The sequence below is a fragment of the Lynx rufus genome, unplaced genomic scaffold, assembly GCF_022079265.1.
Source record: "Lynx rufus isolate CCGP_SWC_20201006 ecotype Redwood Valley unplaced genomic scaffold, mLynRuf1.p SCAF_10, whole genome shotgun sequence".
NCBI lineage: Eukaryota > Metazoa > Chordata > Mammalia > Carnivora > Felidae > Lynx > Lynx rufus.
The window spans coordinates 26,566,656-26,580,974 of NW_025814824.1; the positions used below are offsets into that span (position 1 = coordinate 26,566,656).

Here is a 14,319-nt window from a genome sequence, read left to right on the forward strand (position 1 = left end):
TTGTGGAAATATAGGAAAGATAAAATAAATGCTTGATTCTTTGGCCTTTACCAGTTTTTAAAATAATGAGTTAGCTGGGGCACCTGAGTAGCTGGGTCTCTGCTCTCAACACAGAGCCTGCTTCGGATCCTCTGTCTCCCTCTCTCTCTGCCTCTCTCTCTCTCACTCGCTCTCTCTTTCTCTCTCTCTCAAAAATAAAAATAAACATCAAAAAAAAAAGTAATGAGTTAGCATCCTCCAAAAGATGACCAATGGTATTTTTTCTTTAGTGTCATTATGAAATCATGGATTTTAAACATACTTGAAGTATTTTAATATCTTTCCCTTATCGATGCTCAAATTTCTCCATCTTTGGCCACTGGAAGTCTATGCAAGTTGGTTCCAAGTCCCCTCCCCCCCTTTTTTACTAAGCGCAGTGTTTCATAATTGTAGTATATATCCTCATATGTATTAAGCAGTATTTTTTACTGAGGTATAATTGACATACATTATATTAGTTCCAGGTGTGAAACACAATGATTCAATATTTGTATATCTTGCAAAATAGTCACCAAGTAAATCTATTTAATATCCATCACTGTGTGTAATTATAGAATATTTTTCTCGTGATAAGTTTTAAGATTTACTCTCGTGGCAACTTTCAAACATGCAACACAATTTTATTAACTATACCCACCGTACTTTACATTACATCACCATGACTTATTTATTTTATAACTGGAAGTTTGTACCTTTCAACAGCCTTCACCCATTTTGCTCACTCCCCATTCCCTGCCTCTGGCAGCCACCAATTTGTTTTCTGCATCCATGAGCTTGTTTGTTGTTTAGTTGTTTAGATTTCACACATGAGTGAAATCATAGGATATTTGTCTTTCTCTGACTTACTTCACTTAGCATAATGTCCTCAAGGTCCATCCATGTTTTTGCAAATAGCAAGATTTCATTCTTTTTATGGATGAATAACACACACACGCACACACAGAGAGAGAGAGAGAGAGAGAGAGAGAAAGAAAGATATCACATCTTCTTTATCCATTCATCTGTCAGCAATGGACACTTAGGTAGTTTCCATATTCCAAGGCCCTTTGATACAAGCCTACTAGCCTTGATAGCTTTCTATTGTCTGGTATTATAAGATACTCCAGCCTTATCTTTTACTTTGCTTGCCCAGACCTGGAATCAACCATTTCTGCAAAGAGTTTTGGTGCTTATTCCAACTCATTTGAAAATATCTAGAAACATGGTTTCCCTCTCTCTCTCTCTCTCTGGGTGGCTCAGTCCGTTAAGCTTCTGACTCTTGATTTCAGCTCGGGTCATGATTTCATGGTTCATGAGTTCAAGCCCCAAATTGGGCTCTGTGCGGACAGCATGGAGCCTGCTTGGGATTCTCTCTCTCCTTCTCTCTCTCTCTGCCCCTCCCCCACTCATACTTTTCTCTCTCTCTCTCTCTCTCTCTCTCTCAAAATAATTTCAGAGGTTGCTCTGAAATCATGATAAATTGTAAAAATGGGCATAAATCCCTCTTCTTCCTGTATGCAATATATGTCTCAAAGTGTGACTTTGACACTCACATCAAAAAGTGGAATGTATTTCTCTAACCCAAAAATCTGGGCTTGGCTATGTGGCTTGCCTTGGCTAACAGACCACAGTAAAGTTGACAAAAGCAGAGATTTAAAAAGCACATGTGTGGGGCGCCTGGGTGGCTCAGTCAGTTAAGCGCCCAACTCTTGGTTTTGGCTCAAGTCATGATCTTGCAGTTCTTGGGTTCGAACAGCTCTGTGCTGTCAGTGTGGAGCCTGTTTGGGATTCTATCTTTCCTCTCTCTGACCCTCCCCCAAGTGTGCTTGCTCTCTCTCTCTCTCTCTCTCAAAGTAAATAAAAAATAAACATTAAAAAAAAAAAAGTGGCCAATGCAGGCTTGTTCACTGTACTTCTAGGAACAAGACTCAGTTAACTTCCTGGAGGATAAAAAACCACATGGACAGAGGCACCCACCATCCTGCCTGATCCCAGCTGAGCCCACAGACATGTGAATTATGCTGTCCTACACAATCCCTCCCCAAACTAGCCAACCCAAACCAGAAGACCCACCCAAGTCATTCACAGAATCATGAGAAATGAAAATGTTTCTTGTTTGAAGCCATTCAACTTTGGGATGGTTTGTTAAGCAGCAAAAGCTGACTGATACAAAAATACAAATTTTAAACATAAAGTATATCACATGTTCACATTAATAACTTAATAACCTTGAGTTAAAATCCATATCTGCAGAGTTTTTATGTAAGCCTTGATCTTCCACTGAGACTTCTTTCTCCTCCGAAAATTCTGATTTTAAGCAAACTGGACATGATTACTCATTTGTTTTACCTCAAGCCACACATATAAAGGTCTCAGAATAATAGCAAAATACTGCCTCTGTCACAGGTTGGGTTTTCTAGAAGGAGACACTGAGTTAGAGTTAGAGTTAGGATAAAACATGAGAAAGGTCAGGGTGGGGTGGTGCAGAATTAGGCAGACTCCACCCATGTCTACCAGGACCTCTGACAATATGATTACTGAAAACAGTTGAGGATTATTTTTACAGTTCTTAGTCTTTTGGGTATATACCGCTAGGTATATGCAATCAAATTACTATATTTTAAAGATACTTGGAATAATGCCTCTCTCTCTACTTATGCCATCAACTGGATCTACTTTTAAGTTCATTTGATTATATTTTAATTTTACACCTGATTTTATGTTACGATTATGTGAAACATAAACATGGTTCCAAAATCCAAAACACGAACAAAATACATCTGAGGAAATACATTTGAATATTTTTCTGCCCCCTCCATTCTTTCTCTCCTACAGGCAACCTATTTTTTAAATGTAGTGGTTTGTCCTCCCAGGGTATTATTAATTTTAATCACTTCACGAAGTAGTTTTAAGTAACTTATTTTGTTTGGGAATTAGAGCAATTTTGTTAAGCCTTACATTTGTCTAGAACATCACAGTTTTTTAAAAAAAAATTTTTTTTTCAACGTTTATTTATTTTTGGGACAGAGAGAGACAGAGCATGAACGGGGGAGGGGCAGAGAGAGAGGGAGACACAGAATCGGAAGCAGGCTCCAGGCTCTGAGCCATCAGCCCAGAGCCCGACGCGGGGCTCAAACTCACGGACCGTGAGATCGTGACCTGGCTGAAGTCGGACGCTTAACCGACTGCGCCACCCAGGTGCCCCTAGAACATCACAGTTTACACAAGTCTTCATTGATTCATGCTTGCATCACATAAGGGGCTTCCAGAGGAAAAAGTACCATGAAACCTCTTGATGGACCTAATCTCAAGTGAGGTATGATTTTAAAGATGCACATTCCCCTCCTTAAAATTAAAAAGACAGGGGCAAGTGTATCAGAGGGCCTGTTTGAAGAATAAAGGTGGGACCATAGGCTAACATTTTTTTCCAACTGTTGGCCCAGGCTCCTCTACTCTTTCTTGGTTCCACTCCAACAGCTAAATTAAATGAAAAAGAATTTTGTCATTTGCTTCCACAACGCAGCGCATATGATTTGGAAAATGGTTGCTAAGTGCCGTAGGGGCTAGAACAGAAGGCAACACCCAGCACTTGACTCCAGAAGCTAGGAATCAAGCGGATTTTTAAAACCATTTCAACAACCTCAACGCATCTTTGTTCATTGAAAACAGTCCTATTTCACCTCGAATTGGTATTTTTCTAGGAAGCTTCACCAGACCTTAAGACTTTGAGCCCGAGTTCCAGAGTTTGGAAATAAATCAAATAGCTTCTGCTCCTTTGTTTCTCTTCAGATTAATTGTGGAAAAACTACCTTCTGACTCTAGGGTCATGCCCATGATTCTGTAAAACCAGACCCTTGCTTCTTCAACATTTCTGTGCAGGGTGCAGCTCCCTCCAGCACAGATTGTTCCTGAACAGAACCTTGGGATAACGAGCTAACATGCTATGCTGTCAGAGAGACTTATGTAATATTTCCACATAGCAGCAATTTTTCTCTCTGAGGTTCTGAACTAGAATCTCGAGAGCTGATTGAAACAGTTTTGCAAAGTATCCATAAAACAAATGAACAGAAGGAATAGTTTTTTATACTTTGTATCTTATTTCTAAATTCTCGTATTTAGGAAAGAAAGTAAAGAAAAGGCAGATGACTTTAATTTTTTTCCTGTGTTGTCAACCCTTTAGAAAGTTAAGGGTGTAAAGGTCTGTGATTGTAAACCTTGCGGTTTGTGGATAAGAAGGTGGTGTTTGGGTGTTTTTAAAGGAGGTCATTGCAAATATACAATTGAAATTATAAATCCAAATCTCATCATCTTGTAAACATTCACTTTCTAGCTGCTATAGTTATAAAAGAAATAGATGATAATACTAATGCTACTAATGTACTGTTACATTCTTTTTGAATTTAGTGAATACTTAGACCAGGGGTCAGCAAATTATGGTCTGTAGGCTAACTCCAGCCCACTGTCTGGATTTAGGATCTTAAAAAATCCTATCCTCATTTCTGGATTTAAGATCTTAAAAAATCGTATCCTCATTTGTATTTCAGTTTCTTCCTAATCCTCTCATTTATTTCTTCTTTTGACAATTGAAAGAGCTTGACTTTCTGGCCAGCTAACTTTGATGCATGGGCCCAGAGTGAGCTTTAGTTCCTGCCTAAGAACGGTTTTACATTTTGAAGCGGTCGGAGGATAAAATCAAAGGAAAAGTAATATTTCATGGCACATGAAAATTACACATGCAATTTAAATTTCAGCATCCATCAATAAAGGTTAATTGTCACCTTGCCACGACCATTCATTTACATATTGTCTGAGTCGGCCTGTGTGCTACCGCAGCTGAATTGAAATGGTGTAACAACCCATGTAGTTCATAAGGCTTAAGATATTTTTTATTTGGCTTTTTATAGAAAAAGTTTGCTGACCTGTACCAGGCAGACCAGGGGTGAAGGGTGCACTGATAAGTCATAAAAGACAAGATTCCTTGCCTCATGGAACTTACTGCCAAGATACTATCTCATTTAAATCTCACATTAGCGCCTAGGTGGTTCTGTCGGTTGAGGCTCTGACTCTTGATTTTGGCTCAGGTCATGATCCCAGAGTCGTGGGATCCAGCCCCGAATTGGGCTCCGTCCTAAGCAGACGATTGTCTCTCTCTCTCCCTCTGCCCCTCTCCCCCACTTGCACACACTCTTTCTCTCTAACATAAAAAATTAAATAAAAAAAAATAAATCTCACAAATTTAGGAGAGGAGGTTTGTTGCTATTCTGTCCACAAGGCAACTGATGTGCAGAGAGGCTAAGAATCTTGTCAAAGCCCACACAGATCCCCGAGGGAAGTGGGTTCTGCAGCTCGCCCTAGACCCCACAACATGCCTGCTCATCCAAGTGAGCTGGCTACTAAGTTACACTCTTTAAATTTTAAACAAGAAAGAGTCACACTCTTTAAATTTTAAAGAATTTTTTAAAGAAGAAAAAACTGACTATGAAGACATAGTAATGAAGATGCTATTTTATCAATGGACCTGTTTTTGGACAGTTCTAGATTTACAAAATGTTGACCAAATAGTATAGACAGTATCAAAATACTGCCCCCATCTCTGCACAAAGTTGCCCCATTTTTAAAAATGTTTGTTTATTTTGAGAGAGAGAGAGCGTGAGCAGAGGAGATGCAGAGAGAGAGAAAGAGGGAGAGAGAGGATCCCAAGCAGGCTCCATGCTGTCAGTTCAGAGTCTGACGTGGGGCTCAAACTCACAAACCATGAGATTGTGACCTGAGCCAAAATCAAGAGTCGGACACTCAACCAACCGAGTCAGATTTGCCCCATTTACAAGTGTGTTACGTTTGTTACAATTAATGAGCCAATGTTGGCTCATTATTGATGTATTATTAACTATAGTCTACACTTCATTCACATATCCTTAGTTTTTCCCTTATGTCCATGTTTCGTCCCAGGATCCCATCCAGGATACCACATGACACCCAGTTGTCATGCCTCCTCTGGGTTCTCTTGGTTGTGACAGTTTCTCAGACTTGCCTTGTTTTTGATGACCTTGACCATTTTGAGGAGTACTGGTGAAGTTTTTATAAAATGTCTCTCAGTTCAAATTTGGTATTTTTATCATGATAACTAGGATTATGGGTTTGGGGGAGGAAACCACATAAGTGTCATCTCCATCACATCAAAGGTATAGACTATCAACATGATTTCTAACTGTTGATGTTGACCTTCATCACATGGCTGAAGTAGTATTTGTCAGGATTCTCCACAGCGAAATTATTCCCTTCCTTCCTTTCCATACCATACTGTTTGGAGGGAAGCCCCTGCATAGTCCACACTTACAGGATGGGGAGTCATGTTCTCCTCCTTTAGGGCACAGTACCTACATAAACTATTTAGGATTCTTCACAGGAGGTTTGCCTCTTCTCCCCTGGTTATGAATTTACTCAATCACTTATTTATATCACTATGGACTCTTGGATATTTATTTTATCTTTTAATTGTTTTAAATGTTTATTTTTGAGAGAGAGAGAGAGAGAGAGAGAGAGAGAGAGGAGGGGAGGGGCAGAGAGAGAGGGAGACACAGAATCTGAAGCAGGCTCCAGGCTCCAAGCTGTCAGCACAGAGCCCGACATGGGGCTTGAACCCATGGACTGTGATATCATGACCTGAGCCAAAGTCAGACACTTAACCGACTGAGCCACTCAGGCGCCCCTCTTGGATATTTATTTTAAATTTTGGGTCATAATCCAATACTACTTTATTTTCTTACTCAAATTTTTCCAATCCAGTTGACTCCTGTCTGCCTTTAAAACACTCCCATACTGGGGTGCCTGGGTGGCTCAGTCGGTTAAGTGTCCGACTTCAGCTCAGGTCACGATCTTGCGGTCCGTGAGTTCGAGCCCCGCGTCAGGCTCTGGGCTGATGGCTCAGAGCCTGGAGCCTGCTTCCGATTCTGTGTCTCCCTCTCTCTCTGCCCCTCCCCCGTTCATGCTCTGTCTCTCTCTGTCCCCAAAATAAATAAACATTAAAAAAAAAAATTTTTTTTTAAACACTCCCATAGGGGTTCCTGGGTGGCTCAGTTGGTTTAGGGTCCGACTCTTAATTTTGGCTCAGGTCATGATTCCAGGGTTGTGGGATCAAGCCCCCACCAGCCTCTGCACTAAGCATGGAGCCTCTTTCTCCCTCCCCACCCCCACTTGTGTGCTCTCTCTCTCTCTCTAAAATAAATAAAATGAAATAAATAAATAAATAATTTAAAAAATAGAAAATAAAAAAAATAAAGCACTCCCATAAATGTTTTTTGCTGTCATTTTGAACACTTCCTTACTTTCTTGCACTACAAAATGTTCCAGGCTCATCTTGTATATTTCCTGTCCCAGTTACAGAATCAGCCATTGCTTCAGGATCCCTGGTTTCTTCTACTGGATAATGGTATTAGAAACCAACATCTGGACAATGGATATACCTGTTGCCACCAGGGTGTTGTTTCTCTTAGGCCCTCTAAGCTGTCAGGGGAAACACATGTGTGTGTACTAATCTGTGTATAGTAAGCCAAAAACGCGCTGCCCCCTCCCTCTCCAAAACCCCTGGAGCCTGTGAATGTAAATCATTTGGAAAAATTGTCTTTGCAATTGTGATTAAGACTCTTGAGATGAGGAGATAATCTTGGATCATCTGGGTGGGCCCTACATGCCACCAAATGCCTCCTTATAAAAGAGACACAAAGAGGAGGAAGTGAAGAGACAACACAGAGGCAGAGATCAGAGCGATGCAGAAATACACCAGGGGATGCCCAAAGCCACCAGAATCTGGAAAAGGCAAGGAATGGACTCTCCCCTAGACTCTCGAGAAAGGGTACAGCCCTGCTGACACATTGACTTTGGACCTCTAGCCTCCTGAACTGTGAAAGAATAGATTTGACCTGTTTCAAGCCATTCAGTTATGGTAATTTGTTACAGCAGCTACAGCAAACTAAAACACCTTGTATATGCACATACATAAATATCTCTCTGTATGATCACCTGTATCTATTTCATGTTAAACCTGAGTTCTTCCTGATGTCGCCAACTCTAAATTGTTACCATATGGGCCATTCTAACCTCCTATCCTATCTGTCAGCTCCTACTTCAATAGTGGGAAACCTGGCTCCCACATCTGTCCTCAATTTACTTAACTGCTCAAGTCCAGTATACAGGTACGGTATCAGCCTTCCTATCCCATTAAAGGAAACAATGTTATCAAATGGAGTAAAGTATTACCGCGGTTCATTTTGCCCTTAGTCTCACAGACTCCATTCATTGCCAGAGTTATTGAGGTCAGCATGTTTTTCTTTGTCCCTCCAGTGAGGTTGTTTCATACATTTGTCGTGCAGTTGGAGTCTCCTGTCAAGAGTCTGCATGTTTTCCTGGTACCCCCTGACCTCCCAAATACATCTTTAAATTTGTATACGTTACAATTCACTCTTTGCATTGCAAGGATCTGTGTGTACGTTTTGACCAATACATGATGTCATGCACACACCACAAATAGGTAAATATCTGGTAGTGTGATTGCTGAATCATGAGATGACATGATATTTAGTTAAGGTAGCAAGGATATTTATGGATACTCTTATTCTAGAAAGCACGAGTATTTCAGTGATAGCCTTACTCCTTTAGGTAAGAGAATCCACTATGTTTCAGCATCTGATTGCTTTCTCTGTGTCTTTTTTATTCTCCAGGTCATTTTATTGCCGTGGCAATAAAATCTCATGCATTTGGAAAATCTATTACAAATAAGAAAAACTCTGAATTAGATAATTTTTAGAAATAATTTTACTACCTTCATACATGTAGAGTCAGGAAATTAATGGCCAAGTTTGCACTGACTAATAAAGTTCTCATTTACTAATAAAAGAATGCTTTTCACTAACAGATAAGAAGGATCAAAGGTAGTACAATATGTAACTGGATTTGAAAACTGTATGAAAGCAATTTGTTTATTAATATATGCCTGACATTCTTTATACTTTTATTAGGATTCTAAGCTTGCCCCTTCTCTCCCCTACCAACAATAAGGTAACCTGTGTGCCTGTGCTCTCTTCCATTATTTCCCTTATGCATGGCTAATGCTATATATTTCCCCCTAATCCCCTTGAAGCAGGGACTATACTCTCTTCAGTGCTAAATTGTAGCCCAGAGTCTGACATATATTGGCCACTAAGTCAGTGGTCATTAAAAGAGGGATGGGGGCACCTGGGTGGTTCAGTCAGTTAAGCGTCCAACTTCAGCTCAGGTCATGATCTCACAGTTTGTGAGTTCGAGCCCCACATCGGGCTCTCTGCTGTCAGCACAGAGCCTGCCTCAGATCCTATGTCTCCCTCTCCCTCCCTCCCTCTCTCTTTCTCTCTCTCTCAAAAATAAACATGTTAAAAGAAGAGGAGGGATGGACTATCTTGAAACTAGAAAGAACTTTGGTTGTGAGTTAGAGCATCTTTTAGACAAATAACCATCCACCCAGACCTTGTCTGGACTATCACATATTCTAAATCAATGGGCTCTGAATTAATAAGGTAACTGTTGAAGAATCTGTGCCTCCATACCCAGCACCTTTTACATTTTACTTCTGTTCAGTGTTTATTGTCTGTTACGAACGCAGCAATGTACAGTCAACCACAGCCTGGACGACTTGTCCCCCCAACCACAAACCACAAGGTCAGGGCTGTGTCTGTGGTAATTAACGGCCATCAGATGCCTGGACTAACGACATCCTACAGACACAGAGATCCCACAACCTTGGGAAACGACCTGAGTCAAAATCAAGGGTTGAACGCTCAAATGACTGAGTCACCCATGCACCCCAACATGGGTGAAACTTGAGGGTATTATGCTAAGTGAAACAAGCCAGAAAAAGAGGGACAATTTGATACCATTTGATATCACTTACATGGAAACTGGAAAAAAAAAAAAAACCACCGAAGATCATAGATACAGAGGACAGACTGGTGGTTGCCAATGGGATGGGGTGGGGGGAAATGTGTGGAAGGCATCAAAAGGTACAAACTTGCAGTTATAAAATAAATAAGTCAAGGTAATGTAATGTACAGTATGGCAACTATAGTTAATAATACTGTAGTCCATATTTTAAAGTTTCTAAGAGAGTAAATCTTAAAAATTCTCACAAGAAAAATAATTATATGTGTACAGTGACAGGTGTTAACTCGAATTATAGTAATCACTTAAAATATATACAAATATCAAATCATTATGTTGTACACTTGAAACTAACATAATGTTGTGTCAATTATATCTCAATAAAGACTTTTTAATAAAATGAAATTACAAGTAAAGACAGTAAAGCTAATAATAGTTTTCACATGCACACTTTTAAAATATCGAAGTTAGCTTATACCTTACAGAAAGCTGACAAGATTCATTTTCTTTTGGTAATGGTATTTTTTTAATGTTTATTTATTTTTAAAGAGAGAGAGAGAGACGGAGGATGAGCAGGGGAGGGACAGAGAGAAAGGGAGACACAGAATCTGAAGCAGGCTCCAGGTTCTGAGCTATCAGCACAGAGTCTGACACAGGACTCAAACACACAAACCACAAGATCATGATGTGAGCCAAAGTCAGAGGCTTAACCAACTAAGCCACCCAGGCACCCTGGTAATAGTATTTTTAAAAATTAGATGCAGTAGAATTATTTCGTACAGGGAAGTTAGATTCTTTTTTTAATGTTTATTTATTTTTAGAGAGAGAAAATGCATGAGCCAGAGAGGGGCAGAAAGAGAGAGAGAGAGAGAGAGAGAGAATTCTAAGCAGGTTCCATATTGTCAGCACAGAGTCCGATGCAGAGCTCAATCCCATGAACCATGAGATCATGACGTGAGTCAAAATCAAGAGTTGGACGCTTAACCCACTGAGCCATCCAGGCACCCTGCAAGTTAGGTTCTTCTAATCTAAAAGACAAAAATTGTCAAAATTCTCTTTAAAAGCCCTTAAGACACAGAAAAAATATAGTACGTATATATATTTATAATCAGTTTTCGTTTTTGTCAAGTACACGTGTTGAATTCATACAATTTAAAATCATGAGCTATGCTAGACCTCCACTATATAGCATTGGAAAAATAAAAATGCTAAAAATGTATTTCTTTAATATCTATTCATCATTGATTCTGGTTTTGTTCAATTAACAGATAGCTGTTACTCATTTGGTAAGTAAATCTAGCATATAACAAAGAAGGAAAGGTCCTCTTGGGTAGAAAAAACATTCCTCCATTCCCTGAAATTAAGGTCGCATGCATTGGGCATGACTCTAGAAGACCTCAAGGGATCTTAGTTAGCAGTAATATTGTACACGTATACATGCTTTCACATAGCAGAGGGGGAAGACATAAGCTATGAAATGATCAGTGAACATTTGGAACCTGTTTTGTTGGCAGTGAAACCCTGCCATAATGATCACATCTCTCATAAAAAGATGCAATATGCATTTATTTCATGACTTAATAACCTTACCTAAGTCAAGAGTGGAATTTTTTTTTAATTTTTTAATGTTTATTTATTTTTGAGAGACAGAAAGAGTGAGAGTGGGGGAGGGGCAGAGAGTGAGGGAGACACAGAATCTGAAACAGGCTCCAGGCCCCGAGCTGTCAGCACACCTGAGGTCATGACCTGAACCGAAGTCGGACGCTTAACATACTGAGCCACCCAGGCACCCCTAGAGTGAAATTTTATTCTGCCTTTAGGATTTCATGCTGTCCACCCATGAGCTTTTGGAAATGTTATTCAGCCTGCAATTGTTACTGAACAGCTGCACCTATTAGACCACAGTCTAGAACCTGGGTAGAGAGATCTGAATTTGAATGGTTAGTAAAACCAGCTTTAATCAGCCTTAGAGTACATGCAGACTTCTGAGACACTGAGTCCACCGAAGGGAGGAATGGGCATTCTTCTGCTACAACAATATTAGCTTCAACTTTTTTATAATACTCTCACAGTCTTTCTAAAATTCCCCTGATTACTTTCAAGACTGTTGGTTTTGTTTTGTTCCCCCCATCCCAACACGGGTCTTAAAATAGCTATTCATGTTGGTTGTACTTGAAGTCTTTGAGCACTGGAAACATCTGTACATTTCTTTTTTAATTTCGGTTTTTCCATCCCCAAAACTAAAAGTAGAAATGATTTCATCCCTGTTCTACAGTAAATGCTTTATTGTAGTTATTAGCTTTTGCATTTCTGGGACAATTATGAGTCACTCAGAAACATACATACTCTCTTGGTATTGACTGTTTTCACATTTAATAATTTCCAAGCCAATTTTTAGAACCTATCACCAATTCATGTGCTAAAATTATTTGTGCATATATCTCATCTCTTTGGTGTTAGATTATAAGCAAACTGAGAGGTAGGGTCCTATACTATGCCTTACAATAAATGTATGAACGTTCTTTTCTTTCTATAAAAACTTACATTCTAGAATATTCTTTGACAACATTTGGGAGCCACCCTTATAAAATTGAGAGCAACCAATGCAAAAACATAAGTTTTACAATTTTTTGAAACAAATATTATGCATTACTTGGAAACAAGTATTAATTGATTAATTTTTTTGCAAGTATTACTTTAGGAGAGAGATTTAAGTCAATGTCCGAATTTACTCAAGATTTGAAATATCCAGTAGATATACATATTGATTACATTTATATATGGAGACAAAAAATTCAGAAATGCCAACTTTAACATTATCTGCAGAGTAATATTTTATCAGGTATAGTGTTAGGGTCGGCTAAATTGCTGTAACAGAGAAACCAAGAAATGCAATGGCTCAAACACAAAAGAACTAGACTTCTTACTTGGGTAACACTCCTGATCGGCGGAGTCCAGCGTCTGCTCTCCAGGAGGTGACTCAGGAACCAGACTCCTTCCATCTTGTGGCTCTAGTTTAGGGTCTTGTCTGAAACCACATGATGGAACAGGAAAAAGGGGACAGAAGGCATGCACTTATTTCTTTAGAGTCACTTCCACCCATAAGCCATCAGCTAAATTCAGCCACATAATCACATCTCACTGAGAGGAGGGCTGGGAAATGGAGTCTAACTGTGCCATTAGGAAGGGGAAACACATCATCTGTGAGCCATTAACAGTGAGCCATTCCTGCCACATATGGTCAGACAACCACGGGTGATTACTGCTATTTGGGAAGTTATTTTCTAGGTTTGTGGAGTTGTTTGGGTTATGATTTAGGCTAGTCTTTCTTTTTGAAAGATTTTAGTCTGGAGGAGTAGTTTGCCTCCAGTCTTAGTGAACTGTGGGTGTGTATCATAGAGAGGCACTTAGATATAAAACCAGAGCTGACAAGTTGACCTGTCTTCAGTAACAGGAGCTGCTGCCACCTGGAGGAAGAGAGGAAACCCCGTTCATGGGAAGCTCAGAACATCCACGTGAATGCCTTCTCTCTTGCTTCTTAAAGTCTCATCTGCAGGTGTAATGGCACGTTGGCTCAAAGTCTTTTCCTTCCTAAACTCTACCCAAGCAACTGTGTTTTTTACCCTCAGAAAAAATAGATACACGTCACAGCAAAACAAAGATGAGTCAAATCAAGCTGTGGGGGAAAGCTCTGAGTGCCAGTAGCAAGGCTTTGCTGTGGGGTTTTGAAATCTTTGCATTAAGACCTGGATCTCTTGGGACCCCTGGGTGGCTCAGTCAGTTAAGCATATGACTTTGGCTCAGGTCATGATCTCGTGTTTTGTGGGTTCAAGTCCCGTGAGGGGCTCTGTGCTGACAGCTCAGAGCTTGGAGCCTGCTTTGGATTCTGTCTCCCTCTCTCTGCCCCTCCCCCACGTGTGTGTGTGTGTGTGTGTGTGTGTATGCATGCGCTCTCTCTCATTCTCTCTCTCAATAAATGAATAAACATTAAAAAAAAAAGACGTGGCTCTTTTGCAATCTAATTGGTTAAATTTGTTTTCTCTCTTCAAGTGTATATGAAATAGGAAGAAACAACTTCTACGGATTAAGAATTCCCAGAGTCAGAGATCTTTAAGTGGACAAGGATCGGCTCTGATGTGCAAGCTGTTATACGCTGTCTGGGCATCCATCTGAATGTTCAGGCATCTGCCATAGCCACAAACATTTTTTTTTTATTTTTTACTTTTTAATGTTAATTTTTGAGAGGTAGAGGGAGAAGGCGAGCAGGGGAGGGGCAGAGAGAGGGAGACACAGAATCCGAAGCAAGCTCCAGGCTCTGAGTTGTCAGCACAGACTTCAACAACTGGGCTTGAACACACAAACCACATGATCATGACCTAAGCCGAAGTCACA

At 40.0% G+C, this 14,319-nt stretch overlaps 1 protein-coding gene across 2 annotated transcripts in view; it reads right to left on the bottom strand.

Moving 5' to 3' along the window:
- The window catches only part of AGTPBP1 (ATP/GTP binding carboxypeptidase 1), a 202,476-nt gene extending 189,516 nt beyond the window's left edge, over positions 1 to 12,960 (bottom strand). The window contains exon 1 of one of the 2 annotated variants that reach the window (XM_047102959.1): positions 12,855 to 12,960. The gene's annotated coding sequence lies outside the window, so the exon portion shown is untranslated. The remainder of the gene's footprint in view (positions 1 to 12,854) is intronic. The other variant, XM_047102983.1, reaches the window with a different exon arrangement.
- Positions 12,961 to 14,319: the final 1,359 nt, after the last annotated feature.